Source organism: Mytilus californianus, unplaced genomic scaffold, assembly GCF_021869535.1.
Source record: "Mytilus californianus isolate M0D057914Y unplaced genomic scaffold, xbMytCali1.0.p SCAF_10, whole genome shotgun sequence".
NCBI lineage: Eukaryota > Metazoa > Mollusca > Bivalvia > Mytilida > Mytilidae > Mytilus > Mytilus californianus.
Window position 1 is genome coordinate 35,377,398 of NW_026262582.1, and position 14,953 is coordinate 35,392,350.

The 14,953-nt window shown below is 29.6% G+C and overlaps 1 long non-coding RNA gene across 1 annotated transcript; it reads right to left on the reverse strand.

Annotated features, from left to right (window-relative positions):
- Positions 1–2,480: 2,480 nt before the first annotated feature.
- LOC127718015 (uncharacterized) lies at positions 2,481–3,981 on the reverse strand. Its single transcript, XR_007989528.1, has 3 exons — positions 3,913–3,981; positions 3,486–3,549; positions 2,481–3,230 (listed from the first exon to the last, which is right to left on the reverse strand). It is a non-coding gene; the product is annotated as an uncharacterized LOC127718015 (long non-coding RNA).
- Positions 3,982–14,953: the final 10,972 nt, after the last annotated feature.

Sequence of the window (14,953 nt, forward strand, 5' to 3'; positions counted from 1 at the left end):
CAAAGTTTTATGCAAATTGGTTAAAGCGTTTTTGAGTTAATGTCCGACATGTTGATGACGGACAACGGTATACCATAATATGTCCCGTACACGGGCGTATAAAAACTGTTTAAAAGGTAATTCTTTGTTGGTATTATGTATGTATATTGAATAGATTGAATGATTGGTTGTTGATTGCTTAAGGTCACGTGGCAAATCATTAAATAGAAATAGTCTTAAAATGTGTTATATATGTCAAGAACATATGGATGAGACAGCAATCCAACAAGCCAACACATTTTTATGTAATCAATTCAGATCCTAAACTTTACTCTTATTTGTTTACTGATATAATAATGAGTAGATTCCTGTAAAAAATATTTTAAGCGTTCAAATCTTGTTTTTCCATAAAATATTTATAATACATTTGTTTTCCAAAACAGGACTAACATACTGGTACATACCTTTGTATTAGCTGTATAAGACCACCAAGTCTTATTCCCACATCATGAAAACATGCCTCAGAAAGAACCTGAGATGAAATTATAATCAACACATTATACATTTTGTAAATCAATTTATGTGTTACCGATAACCTAAAATTTACTAACTTTGTTCTGATTTCTTATTGCAGGTAGACAATTGTATAAAATCATTTTTTTTTAAATCAATATAAAAGATAGATAAGTAAACAAAAGTGCACACGCTGAAATGTCTCGCCTTCTTTACTAATCATTGATATTATGTTGATAGTCCTAATATATAAAGCTTTATTACAACTGTCACATAAACTTAACATTAACCAAGTAAACTAAACATTGACCAATGAACCATGAAAATGAGGTCAAGGTCAGATGAACCATGCTAGGCAGGCATGTACAGCTAACAATTCTTCCATACAACAAATTTAGTTGACCTATTGCTTATAATTTAAGAAAAACAGACCAAAACACAAAAACTTAACACTAAGCAATGAACCTTGAAAATGAGGTCAAGGTAAAAAAAAAACCTGCGTGACTGACAAATAGATCATAAAATATTTCCATACACCAAATATAGTTGAACTATTGCATATAGTATTAGAAAAAAAAGACCAAAACTCAAAAACTTAACTTTGACCACTGAACCATGAAAATGAGGTCAAGGTCAGATGACACCTGCCAGCTAGACATGTACACCTTACAATCATTCCATACACCAAATATAGTAGACCTATTGCATACAGTATAAGAAAAACAGACCAAAACACAAAAACTTAACATTAACCAATGAACCATGAAAATGAGGTCAAGGTCAAATGAACCATGCCCTGCAGACAGACATGTACACCTTACAATCATTCCATATACCAAATATAGTAGACCTACTGCTTTTAGTATCTGATATATGGACTTGACCACGAAAGTTTAACCTTGTTCACTGATCCATGAAATGAGGTCGAGGTCAAATGAAAATTGTCTGACCGGCATGAGGACCTTGTAAGGTACGCACATACTAAATATAGTTATCCTATTACTCATAATAAGAAAGAAATTAACATTACAAAAAATGTTGACTTTTTTTTTCCAGTAGTCACTGAACCATGAAAATGAGGTCAAGGACAATGGACATATGACAGACGGAAACTTCGTAACATAAGGCATCTATATACAAAGTATGAAGCATCCAGGTCTTCTAGCTTCTAAAATATAAAGCTTTTAAGAAGTTAGCTAACACAGCCGCCGTAGGATCACTATCCCTATGTTGAGCTTTCGCAGGTTCGACAAAAAATGTTAGATTTAAATTTAATTGCACAAAAAATATCTGAATATTTTACAAAGTTATCTCCCATTGAATGCAAAATAGTGTTTTAAATTATACTGGTCTTTTCTTGAAGTTTAATGACTATTTTTAGGATTTACTATTGACATTTTAATAGAAAATCTTGTTCATGTCTCTTGTATCTTTAAATACTAAACTGGTAAATTAATTCATCAATGGTGTTTTAAATGCAATATTTCAGAAGGGTCTGTTATCTTAAAAGATCTGGCTAAAATAAACTTGCCTTTTCTATTTTCATGGTAAAGAGTCAGACTTGGTTGAAGATTTAATTGACCATCTTCCCAAGAGCTGCTATCCTGGCTGACAAGGTGGTTTTTCTCAATATCTTATTGTCAATCTATTTTGTGTCCATTTGTTTTTAGAAAATAAAGTAACATACATAAAAAATATCAGATGCACTTTCAATTAATAAACTTTTTGAAAAATTTCACGTAATTATTTTAAGTGACACATAATTTTTCCCACCCTAAATTTCTATTATCTAGAAAACATCTGATATGTAAAAAAGTGCATAAATGTGAGTATCCAAGTAAATAAAAATCTAACATTGAGGGAATTTTTAAGTATTTGAAGTTAAACACAGTATAATAAATTACCTCCCTTTGACCTAAATTTCACCCGGTTAGAACTCCACATCTTTGTAATACATAAAAAAAAAAACATAAATAGTATAACGGTAATCAAAATAAAAAAATAATTAAATTACAAAAATTCAACACATTTCAATAACATATTTAGTGCGGATGGAGTAATGGTGGCTGAATGGTCAAAGTAGTTCAACTACTGTATCACTAGCCTGTCAACACTCTGAACCCTCACATTGTACGTGTGTTTAACGTCAATCTTAATTGACTAGAGTTGCTAGTTTCTCTGTTGAAGGGGATGTTTTCACCAGGCTGTCTCCACAAATAAAAACTGGCAGCCAAGATATAGCAAATCATGCTGAAAGTGGTGTTAAATACCAAAAATCAATCAATCTACTTTCATCAAGATATTCTTCAACTATGCTTCTTGTAAAATATTCTTAAAATAATATACCCTTTGTTATAAACTCAGCTAAAAATGACACAAAGGTGAAAAAATTTATTACAATTTGCAAAAATAAAAAACATTTCAATAATTGAACATTTTTTTCTTTTTTTTCTTTTCTTTTCTTTTTCTTTTTTTTTTAGATTCTCCATTCTTAAACTACTGGAAGTGTTTTGCCTAGACATGAGTATGAACAGAAAATAGAAAGTAATTTTTTAAATTTCAAAGACCTATTAACCTACAACTTCCAATCTTGTTGAAAATGGAGAACCTGTACATAATTTTTTTTTTCTTTTTGTAAAAATTATAAACATTTTCTCGAACATACACAAAAATAGTCTGAATTACATTCTTTACTGTTACAGTAAAATCACATAGCCCTTTTATGCAGCCACAGTTACCTGAAAAAGAAATATACAGAATTAAACGTAATTGTCAAAATCTGAAAATTGAAACAATATCAAATGCAAAATAATAACTGGTCATTATAATCATGATTCATAAAACCTTTCTCTTACTTTGTTTAAAAGTGATTTGCTGATATATTTTTTGAACTACCAGTCTTTATTAGCAGAAAAGGATGAAAAACAAGTCAATGGTAGATGTCTAACATATTCCTTTTTTTACATATTGTTTTTTTTTGTATTGGTTCTTACCATAAAAGTCAGCTCCAATGCCCACTCCCAGCTTCAATCTTTACAGACAAGCTGTGATGCTAACCTGAAAAATAAAATGATTAGTCATTCAAGATTGTTTAAAAGGATCATTTTTGATATACTGTATGTATATTCCATATTTTGAATGATTGATTCATTTGATTGTTGGTTGCTAAATGTCCAGTGGCAAATTAAATAAAAGTCTATAAATATGTAATAGAAGTTGAGAACAGCAAACCAGCATCCCAACAAACTTTTACATAATCAAATCAGATAATTAAATTTACTCCTTTAAAGGCAATTAAAGAAAGCAAAGACTTCTTACCAAACTCCTACAAACCTTCACGCTTAGAGCACATGCTATTTCCAAATACATTTTATAATACTTTTTCTTTTTTCAAAACAGGACTAACATACTGGTACATACCTTCGTATTAGCTGTATTAGACCACCAAGTCTTATTCCCACACCATGAAAACATATCACAGAAGAACCTAAAAAGAATTAAAAAAGACACATTATATATTTTACAAATCCATTTCTCTATAAATATAAAGTCACTATATAATGGTTCTGATTTCTTACAAAATGTACACAATAGTATCAACACAAGTTTGTAAGATAAACTGTTGACAGAGATGTCTCGCCTAGCAGCGGAAAATGAAAAACATCTGATGATTAGCAACATTGCTAATTAATTCGATAATTTGTTAGTAATGCAAATAAATACAAAATGTCATTGATCTATAGCAAGGAGTAACTATTAACCTGACTAAACAGAAAACTTGACATAATAAAAATAAAACAAGTCAAAGGTTTTTGTTTGGAATTTAACTGCACAAAAGTGATGTGCAAATTTAACAGTTATATCCCATTGAATGAAACAAATCTTGCTGTTAATTGTACTTGTCACCCCTTGAAGTTTTGAATATTTTGATCGAAAATCTTGTTCAAGAAAATGATAACTTAAATTATAAAATTAATACATCAATGGTGTTTTGCATGCAGAAGATCAGAAGGGTGCTGGCGTGTTGTCTTAATATGCACTTCTTGTTGAATATTTCTAGAAAATGTAGATAAATATTTGGCTTAAATAAACTTGCCTTCTTAATTTCTTGGTAAAGCCTCAGACTTGGTTGAAGATTTATTTGACCATCTTCCTTGGAGCTGCTATCCTGGCTGCTTTCAAAGGTTTTCCGTCATAGTTTTTTATGCTAATCAGTCCACTGAATCCATTTTATCTAAGTAATGAAATGTCCTTTCCATTGTACATTATAAAATGTACAATAGTCACCAGAATGTTCCAAGGCATCTCACATTATTTTTCCAATCATGGAAACTGAAGAAATTCTCAATTTAAAATACAAATAATTTATTAAATTCATTTAAAAAGTACTGTAAAAATACCAGACATGCTTTTAAACAGGTAACTTGTATTTTGATAATTTACGAAATGTATTCTGTACCCCACAATTTCTTCCACTCATTAAAAGTATATTTTAGAACTATGTTTACATTTTTTTTATTTACAGAGCTCTAGATAATATCTTTTATATAAGTTACCAGACATCTGATATGAAAATACTTATACAAATGTAAGAAAAAAAGTACAGTGTAGTAATAGTATAATAAACACATATAAATCAACATTTTTAAAATATTTTGAAGCATAGTTTAATAAAAAATATCTCTTCAAGGTTTACTACTCATGTACATAGTAGTCATGTATAGTCCCAATATTTGTAAAAGCCTCTATAGATTTGCAAACTCTCTGTGAATTCCAAAAGATATGGGTTAAAAACTATTTATTTTACCTTGGATGAAAAATTACTTATTTCCCAAGTCAGGAAAAAAATTATCAAACAATTCCATAGTACCAAGTGGACAACTTAAATATTTGTACAATCATTGTGTGAAGTTAAAAAGATTGAGATTGAAAACTGCAGGAGTTGATTACACAAAATCAGTACCATCTTTGAAAATTTTGGAAAACAATCATCAAGATCAGAATTAAGGGAAAAATGGGGGGAAATTCCTCAAACAATTTCATATAAGCAGGTACACAACTTTAAAATGTATGCAATTATTCTGTGAAGTTTCAGTTGTACAAGAAAAAGAAGCTGAAATGAAAAAATAAAAATATGATGCAAAATGATATTACATGTATCAAGTATGAAATCTTTAGATTTAATAAAAAAAATTTAGAAAGAAAAAATTAAGAACTCAAAGAAATGATATAAATACTGATTCTTTATAATAAAAATTAATTTCATTACTTTATAATTTAAATTAATTTCAAAACTCAAGTGGCACGTAATACTTCAATAAAATAGATTTTTACTTTTTACTTTAGTTTTATACTTGAATAGAAAAATAGTAGCAAAATTTACAATTGAAAAAGTAAAAATTTTTGTTCCCAGATTATTTATGATAGCATTTTTGATTGGTTATATCAAAATTTGTTTTATGTAAGATTACTTCCAATGACTTTTGTCAGAAAAAAAGGAAAATCACTGATATCTTGACAATAATGGACTGAGGCAAGGTTACTGCACTCTCCGGAATCATTGGTTCCTTAAATGGATAAGAACCAGAAGCAGCCAATATACAGACTGATCAGCTCTTTTTTGCTACCGGGAAAAGAAAACAGATTACCAGTTAAATCTAAAATAGTCTGGTTATCTTTAACTTTTTTAGTGATTAAATCCCCAAAGTCTGAAACAGGGTCTAATATAAATCTAAAACTGCTTGGTTAACAGAACTGATTGTAAGCTATCGCTCAGGCAAAAATAATCACGTATATAATGCCTATCCATGTTAAAACTACAATAAAGTATAGCTTGCAATAATTATTTCTTAATTATTATGGACTAATGGAAAACTCCTTTGAACTAATGAGGCTAGAGTTGGATCCCTGTTAAAGAGTCAAGCTCTTAGATTACTCTTTGTCTGGCCATGAGTTTCAAAAAGGATCCAATGAAGAATAGCTGCAATCAGTTACTGATAATTGGGTTTTACTTATTTTATTTTTTTAAAGTATTTTATGATGGCAAGTGCTTTACCTATATTGTAATTACCAAATTTGAAAAAGATAGAATGGTTTGATACCAAAGAGCAAATTAATTTATGTTGTAATTCAAACGGTATGATAGGGTTAAGATCAGTCTAATACCTTTTTCAATAAAAGATCTAAATTGTATAAAATGAGCTATATTTCAACAAACTTATGATTTGAAATTTGAAATTTTTGTGTTGTACAATCTACTCCGTTTCATGTACAGATGATAAATAGAATAAAATAGACCAGTTTTCAGCTCCTTTTTTGTGATCTTGAAATGATCCTGCTCACTGTCAATACTTTTGATTGCAAAAAAGAAAAATTGTTTCAAGAAGCTGGACAAAATTATCCTTTAATATATTGATTACAGAATGGCTTGGGAAGTTAAAAAGATTAATTTTCTATTAAACAGGAAATTTTTACAAAGAAATGCTTAAACTCAAGACAATTTAATTTTACAAATTACGATGAGCAATTGTTAAATGGGACTAACAAGTAAAATTAAAACATTTAAAATACCAGTTGTCAATTATGGTCTCATAATAATGAAGTTATCATTAAATGTCTGGAATCTGTGGATGAAAACCTAGTGTTGAAGGTGAGAGTTGAAAATTAACCCAAGGTTGAGAAGCTTGAAGCAAAGGGAGATAACTACTGTAAGATATCGGGATTGATAAGTTAGATAACTCTTCACTTGGAGATAATGATAGTTTCAGATAACTCAAAATGAAGTTTTTAGGGTATTGGAAATCATTATAAATTTCGTTGGTCATCTCAACGAGATTGATTTTCTCCCTTGAGCCGGTACCGCGAAAGTGAGAAAAACAATCAAGTTGAGATGACCAATGATAATCTGTTTATCACTATTTTGCTTATGATGACGTTGAAATTTACATTGACAATGGCACGTGCAGCCTTAGTTTCTAGAGATACTTTCCATATTTTTCTACTATGCTGAAAAGGAAATTATCAGTAAGATCAAAGGAAAATTCAGTAAAATAGTGATAATAATATATATATCATAGAAATTTATTATTGTTCACCAAATATTAAGGCTTGCACAAGCTTTCAGTCATGTAAGAATTAATAACCTTTGCGAATATGTTTATAACTCTATAATAAATGTAGATTTTAAACATCCAAATTCTTTTTTGTATGGCAGAATTTTCGTTATGGCTTGACTGTTATAAAAATGTATTTTTACTTCTTTATTATCTTAATAGTTGATCAGTGCTTTAAAGATGTAGATACCCAGAAACAATTTTGAAGAAGATAAAGTATATCTAAAAAGATTTTTGGATCATTTTCCACTTCCCCTTAATTCAACTTATTTTACGAGAATATGTTATCTAGTTTTCCATTTCATCATAATATGTCAAATACAATTTAGATTTTGATTTTGATTGAAGATATTCATTTTCAATTTTGAAAATAAGAAATTAAAGAAAGTATGAAAATCGTACAGATTCAAAGTTCAAAGCAGCTTTATGCTCAAACATTTGATTATTTTTTTTATGACTAGAAATATCAAATATTTTTCATTTCAGAATTACATATATAGATTCCTTCGAATGGTAAACACCACACCCTAAATACCTCAAAACCAAAGAAACATCCAAAGAACAATTGAAACAAACAGAAGATATAACCAACCCTACTACTTAAACACCAATAAGCAACTTTGTTATATGTTAGTAAAGTCACGCAGCGCTCCAAGCATAATGTATTTCTGAAATGATCATTTGATATTTGTTAAGTCGACACCAAAACTCTGAAGATAAAGAATGTTTTGCTTCGGAACTTTGCATGCACTAGACTACGAGTTTAAATCAATTTCAAGTACTATGTTATTCTATAATCTGACAACTACAATGCTTTGAAAATGTAAAAATTTTAGGAAAATTATTATTTTACTACAAATCTTAAATTTTAATTTGTCTTAGGAAAATTATTTCATTATAAATCTGAAATTTTAATTTAAATGACTTCTTTTAACGAAGAACCAAAAAAATGCATTTACTTTAAAACCCATTATCTTTAGATTTTGCCATTTGATTAGGGACTTTCTGTTTTGACTTTTCCTCGGCGTTCAGTATTTTTATGATTTTACTTTTTTTTCACCACAAAAAAAGCACTGATAGACCTTTAAGACAATATTAAAAAAAACTTTCAATCGTTGGATCAAATGACAGTCTGTAGTGGTGAAAATACGGAGACATTAATCATAACCAGGATAAACCTCATCTGAAGTTATTGCAACTATCATCATCTCTGTATTGATAACTTTTAATATTAAATTAACACCCCAAATATAAAGAAGGCGTTATACCCTGGGTTAATCTCCAACTTCTATATTTTGCTTCTTAGGTTGTTGCACATTAAAAGATGCATAATTAAACTATTGAAAATTATGGACAAATCTTTTACTGCATTCAAGAAGAAAAGATAGACATGTTTTGAGTACAGCGGTATTTGGCGATCATGGATCAAATGATAATTTGGCTACTGTTGTAATAAATAACGTGAAAACTTTCACAATTTAAAATTGCTCATCATAATCCTTCAGAAATATTAGAAATTTTAATGGTGAATATTTATAACAAATATAAAAGAAGACTTTTTCATATAAAATTAACTAATTCAGAATTAAAGTATTTTTAACTTGGGGTGTACTGGATGACACGCACAGTACATCTGTGTTATAGAAATTTTGCCTGCAGATTAACCACATAGGAGTAGTAGTAGAAGTATTAAATTTAAATGTGTGCATTTTCAAATCATCAAAAGTTGAGATATTTAAAAAATTACTGCATTCAAATTTTGTTCTAAATACCGGTACATATTAAGAGTAAAAATATGAAATTTAAATAATCTGAACCCAGTCATATTTTTTCAATTGATAAATACTTCACATAAATATCTAAATTTTGAGTCTGGGGGTTGGAATCCCTCCTTTTATTCTGATTCCTCTTTTTTTTTAATATGTGAACGTTTCATGGTGATTCTAGGTTTGGAGCCCCACTTTTCAAAATGGCTGTATCAACACATTGTACTGACTCAACTTCCCTAATGTAAAATAATATACACAAATGACTTCTCTGAGCATGGTCCCTGGGTCTTACTTTACAAATGTATAGCTCAATTGGATCATGTAGTTTAAATTCTTCCAAATTTGTAAATTCATTTCATATGAGTTACCTCCCCTTCACTCAGTGAAATTTTTAAATTTTCTATCATCATGGAGGGGCATAAGGATTTTTTACAGACTTCAAGGTTATTTATTTATGAAGCCAAAAGGAATTTAGTATAAGGACTTTATTTTTCATGGGAATTTGATTCACCCTTATCAAAACTCTGGAATTAATGAGTAATTTTCCTGACTCAGTGAGTGAAAGCTTTCTTCTTTTACACAAATTTTGGTAGCACCCCTTGCTAAAGCCCCTCATAATGCAAGATACCAGTGTTTTCATGGAGTAAGACTGAGTCATCATTATCTTAACTTGACTCACATGAATGTTAAAATAGATAACCAATATTTTCTGTGAAAAAAAGGTGTATCAATTTAATAAATTTTGGAGCATATTTTTTTTAAGTTAAATTGAAGTTGAAATTTTGTCAAACATGAAGAAACTTCAAAATAACAAACAAAGAATAATAATTCTAAAAAACTATATTTGAAAATTATGTGCCATCTTTATCTTGTCACATTTAAAATTTAGAATTGAAGAAAGAATGAATGAAAAAAACACCCTTGACTTTGTCAATTTGTAAATTTGTTAACATATCAATTACTTACCCACTTCTGTCCTGTCCTGGTAGTAAAAAACCCATCCATAGTAGTACTTCTGTCCTGGGTCACCTTATTTCATCCCCTGGTCTCTGTTTGGCTAGATGTTGTACATTTTTAGTTTTCAGTTTAGTGTTTTGTAGACTTTTATCTGTCATTTCTTTTGGTTCCAACTTCCTGGATCACCTGAGTTCATCCTTGGTCTTTGATTGGGTTGGTGTTATACATTTTTTAGTTTGTGTATTGTTTTGCATATTTTTGTCTGTCCTTTCTTTTGGTTATGGGATAGTCCGTCTTTCTTCATCCATACTTATAAAGGTATTTAACTTATTTTCGTCAGTGTGTTTTATCCCATTGACATTAATACCACATACTATTTCTTTATGACAAACTTCAAAGGACCAAAAAAAAAATTAAAAATACGGTATACCTATATTCTCTGTATAAACTCTGTAATGGAAACAGATAATAAAGATTAGTGATGTGTTTAAGAAAATTGTTGTCAATTCCATCGAAGCAGATCTCTAATAAGCCATATTCAAGGTTTATGACTGAATCTGCCTCTGGTCCCCATCTGTAACAAACATTAAATTTACAAATTAGTAGTGTTGGGGAATGTTGGCGTCACTTCTATCAAACAGGCCCTTTAACAATCTCAGAGTAGAATGATCTTGTTACTATTGTATAGCGTTACGAGAACTATATGCTACTCTCCCTAGTCTGCTACAACGGAGTCTATCCAAGGTCTATGACTGAAACATCCTCCCAGCTGCATCTGTAACAAAAATAAAATTCATAAATTAGTAGTGTTGGAGAACGTTGGCGTCACTTCTATCAAACAGGCCCTTTAACAATCTCAGAGTAGAATGATCTTGTTACTATTGTATAGCGTTACGAGAACTATATGCTACTCTCCCTTGTCTGCTACAACGGAGTCTATCCAAGGTCTATGACTGAAACATCCTCCCAGCTGCATCTGTAACAAAAATAAAATTCATAAATTAAATGTCTGTGGTAAACCTTAAAATGAAATAGAAATACATATAAAACATTACACATAAAAACATAAAATAAAATGGATCAACCAACCTTATTTCAATTCTTTAAAGTAACTTTGCCCCCTGAAATGAAATATAAATATTTATTATACCTCAATTATCATTTTCTATATAAAATAAGTACACAATATTTTGACTTACAAGCGTTGAATTATTGAACCGGTCAATAGTTTCCAACTATTGGACCTCGTTGCAACTATTTGACTGCAAGCTTCATTATATTTCGCGGGATTTCCAATGCAGCTATAATGGAGGATTTTGAAAATACCGGGGAGAGTAATTTTTACCTATTATATCTAGGGTTGATGTCAGTGCAAGATGTCGCCTTAGCATTTCAGAATATTTATGAAGTAAACGTTATGGTTGGGTTTCTGCTTTATATATTACGATAGTTGATTTATCACAGCCATTTATTGTCTGTTGTCTTTTTTTGATATAATAAAACACTTATGGACTGGATATTTGTGGAAAAGTGTTTATTGTTCCCTCGGATACAACTATTGCCCTCGGCTACGCCTCAGGACAATAGTTGCACCATGAGGGACAATAAACTTACTACTACATTCATACACAGTCAATAAGTATACAATATGCATTACACATAAACATATAAAAAAAAAAGATTATTATATATAAAACAACCTTTTTTTTAGTTCTTTTAAGTAACTTTAAACCTTTATAGAAACTTGAATTATTTTTTTTCAAAGTTTTTTTTACCTCACTTTACCATAAAATTTGCAGGGAATAAGACTGCTGTCAAAAAACAATATAAGATTTTTACTTTCGAAGAAAATTTCTCTCAAGCTAGTCAAAAATGGAAGCATAAAAATTTTAGTTTTACCTGTGAAAGAATATTTTATGGGGACCAAATTAGTCAGGGATGCTGTTTTTTGTGGTTGCTTCCTTTTAATTAAATTTTGACATTTCTTTACTTTAAAGATCTTACCATGCTGTACATATGTGCAACCATCCACTACTATTGGTCAAATTAAATGTTGCATGCAATACAGACCAAAATGAGGTTCAATTTTCGTCTTGGAAAACAATGATATATCAGCTATGTTTTTAAGCTCAATGTTACAAAATTTACCCAAGTGGCTGCTTAAATCAAATTATTACTTCATTATTTCATTTTAATTAATGTTTTTAAAAACTCCTGTTACCCTTTAAGGGATAAAAATTTTAAATGTTTTTTTTTTCAAACTTTAAAAAAAGAGTGGAAGCTGGCTAAAATACACAATATAATTAAACGTTTTTTATAACCATTTCAACCTCAAAGAAAAAGATAGTCTTTCCTAAGCGTGTCTCTAGCTTAGCTTTACAAATTTGTTTGTTAATTTTTTGTTGAGGAACAGTGACAACCTCTTTGTCCAAAAAAGTTTACTCTAGTGCATAAACCCTCAGCCTTGCTATCAAAAGTAAAAAATATAAATTAATGGAATATTGAAATAAAATCTTCTCAACACTTGGAATAGATAAGCTGGGTTTTAATCAAACTCATTTAAACTCTGCAGACACTAAAAAAAAGTCTACAGTCAAAGTCAATCAGATGTCTGGCAGTTATAATGCACTGAACATTTATATGAAACTAAGGAACATATGTTTCTATGTGAGACCTCATCTAAGAGATCAAAGCACTTAAAACTACCAACAATGATAGAGTGCTTTCCACATCCTCAAACCCGGTCGCCAATAGTGCATTCAACTATATTGAGTACCGGTACTTATTTGTCAGAAGTCTCTGTGCATCAGTCAAAGTGCTGGTGAAATAGTCTCTACAGAGTAGAAATGAGTAAAATCTTTTAAATAAAAATTCTTTTTCACAAACTTGTACATTAACATTATTAAATAATATTTGTATTATGAAGTAGGATACACTTTTGACATGTTAGTGTGATGATGTGGGTCTCCATGCTGTGATGTTTTGTTAGAATGACATCCTACATCACTGCCATATTTTTGTGGAAAATATAAAAAAAAATGTGTTGATGTAAGCATGGCAAAGGGTTATGTTATATAACTAATTTCTGTAATTCTTTATCTTCAGTTATCAATTATGAATATAAAAGACATTACAAATAGGAACAATTGAGAGAAGAAATTCAGTTTCTTTTAAAAATGAAATGTTGCTTCATTTAAAAACACATAAAAAAAAAGCTATCAAAGTTACCTCCCATTGATAAAAGGTGATTTTCATCAAAACAACTTCCATTCACTTGTAAAAATTTGAATAAATTAAAGTACCAGAGCAATTGATAAATTAACAATGTTAAAGGCCAATGATAAAGTATTTAAAAAAATAACAGGATTGAATTTTTTCTCTTGGTGTCATCTCATAGATTTTCAAAAATGTTAAATTGCATCTGGTAGTTTTGTTTAAAAGAACATAAATTAGCAAATCTAAACTTTGAAGCCGTTCAAAAAAATAATTCTGCTTGAAATTATGTAGTTTGATTTAGGCATTGCACAAGTTTTCATATCAACAGGTCTAAAAATTTGAGCATTCTTCAATTCATTTCTAAGGGTGGGCTTTGAGATATGAAAAAAATACTTTCGTTGGGTTGCTGCTTCATTGATGTATACCTGCATCCCCTTTTTTCCTAAAGAGGATCTAAGAAAAAAATTATAGTGTCCTGATGCATAATTTTTAACCAACAAAAAAATACTTACCATGTATAATTATAGACGAGGTTCTTACCACACTCTTTGGTAACTACAAAGATGGATATCTTACTGTACACATTGCTTACTCTTCAAGGTCATTGCTCAATTTTTGGGTTCCTGAAAAATATCGGTTTTGTATATATTTGAAAGGGTGGAAACTTATATTATTTCTGGTTCTTTAAAAAATTTCAATCTAAGACAGTCATCATGGTCATATGTTTTCTTTGATGCATCTCCTTTAATCAATGCTATCTTTCACTTAAATTCTAATACTGTAAATTTAGAAATTATTGCAATGTTTTTATTATACAGGATTTTCTCAATATCACAAAAAATAAAATTGCATTTTAGTCTAAAATGACAAATTCGCAATAATAAATGCACGCAACAATTTCTGAATTTACAGTACATGTATATTTATCTCAAAAAGATATTAATATTGTCCTGTAAAAATAACCGATCAAAATTTTTTTGCATGCAAGTATCATTAACTTTGATTATGGTTATTGTTCCATGACCTATGGCTGTTTATAAACAGAAATTGTCTCAATAGCAATCATACCACATCATCCTATTAATACCAGTATTATTTATACTGTCAAACCCAGTCATTTGTTTTTTCTTTCTGTTCAGATTTGTTAGCTTATAGGTTGAACCTCTGTAAATATAGACAAAGCAATTTCCAAAAGGAACTCCTTTTAAGGATAAAAAAAAAAAAATTACTATAAAGTTTCGTAAATAAACTGTTATCACAGAGAAATGTCTCGCTTTTTTGTAATTTCAATAATGCAAATGTTGAAATTAAAATAGCAACACTTTAACATGTAAGTTTTGCAATTATTCAAAGTAAATGAACCCTGACTGAAGGTACATGGCAAAGCAATTTCCATGGAAATGAGAT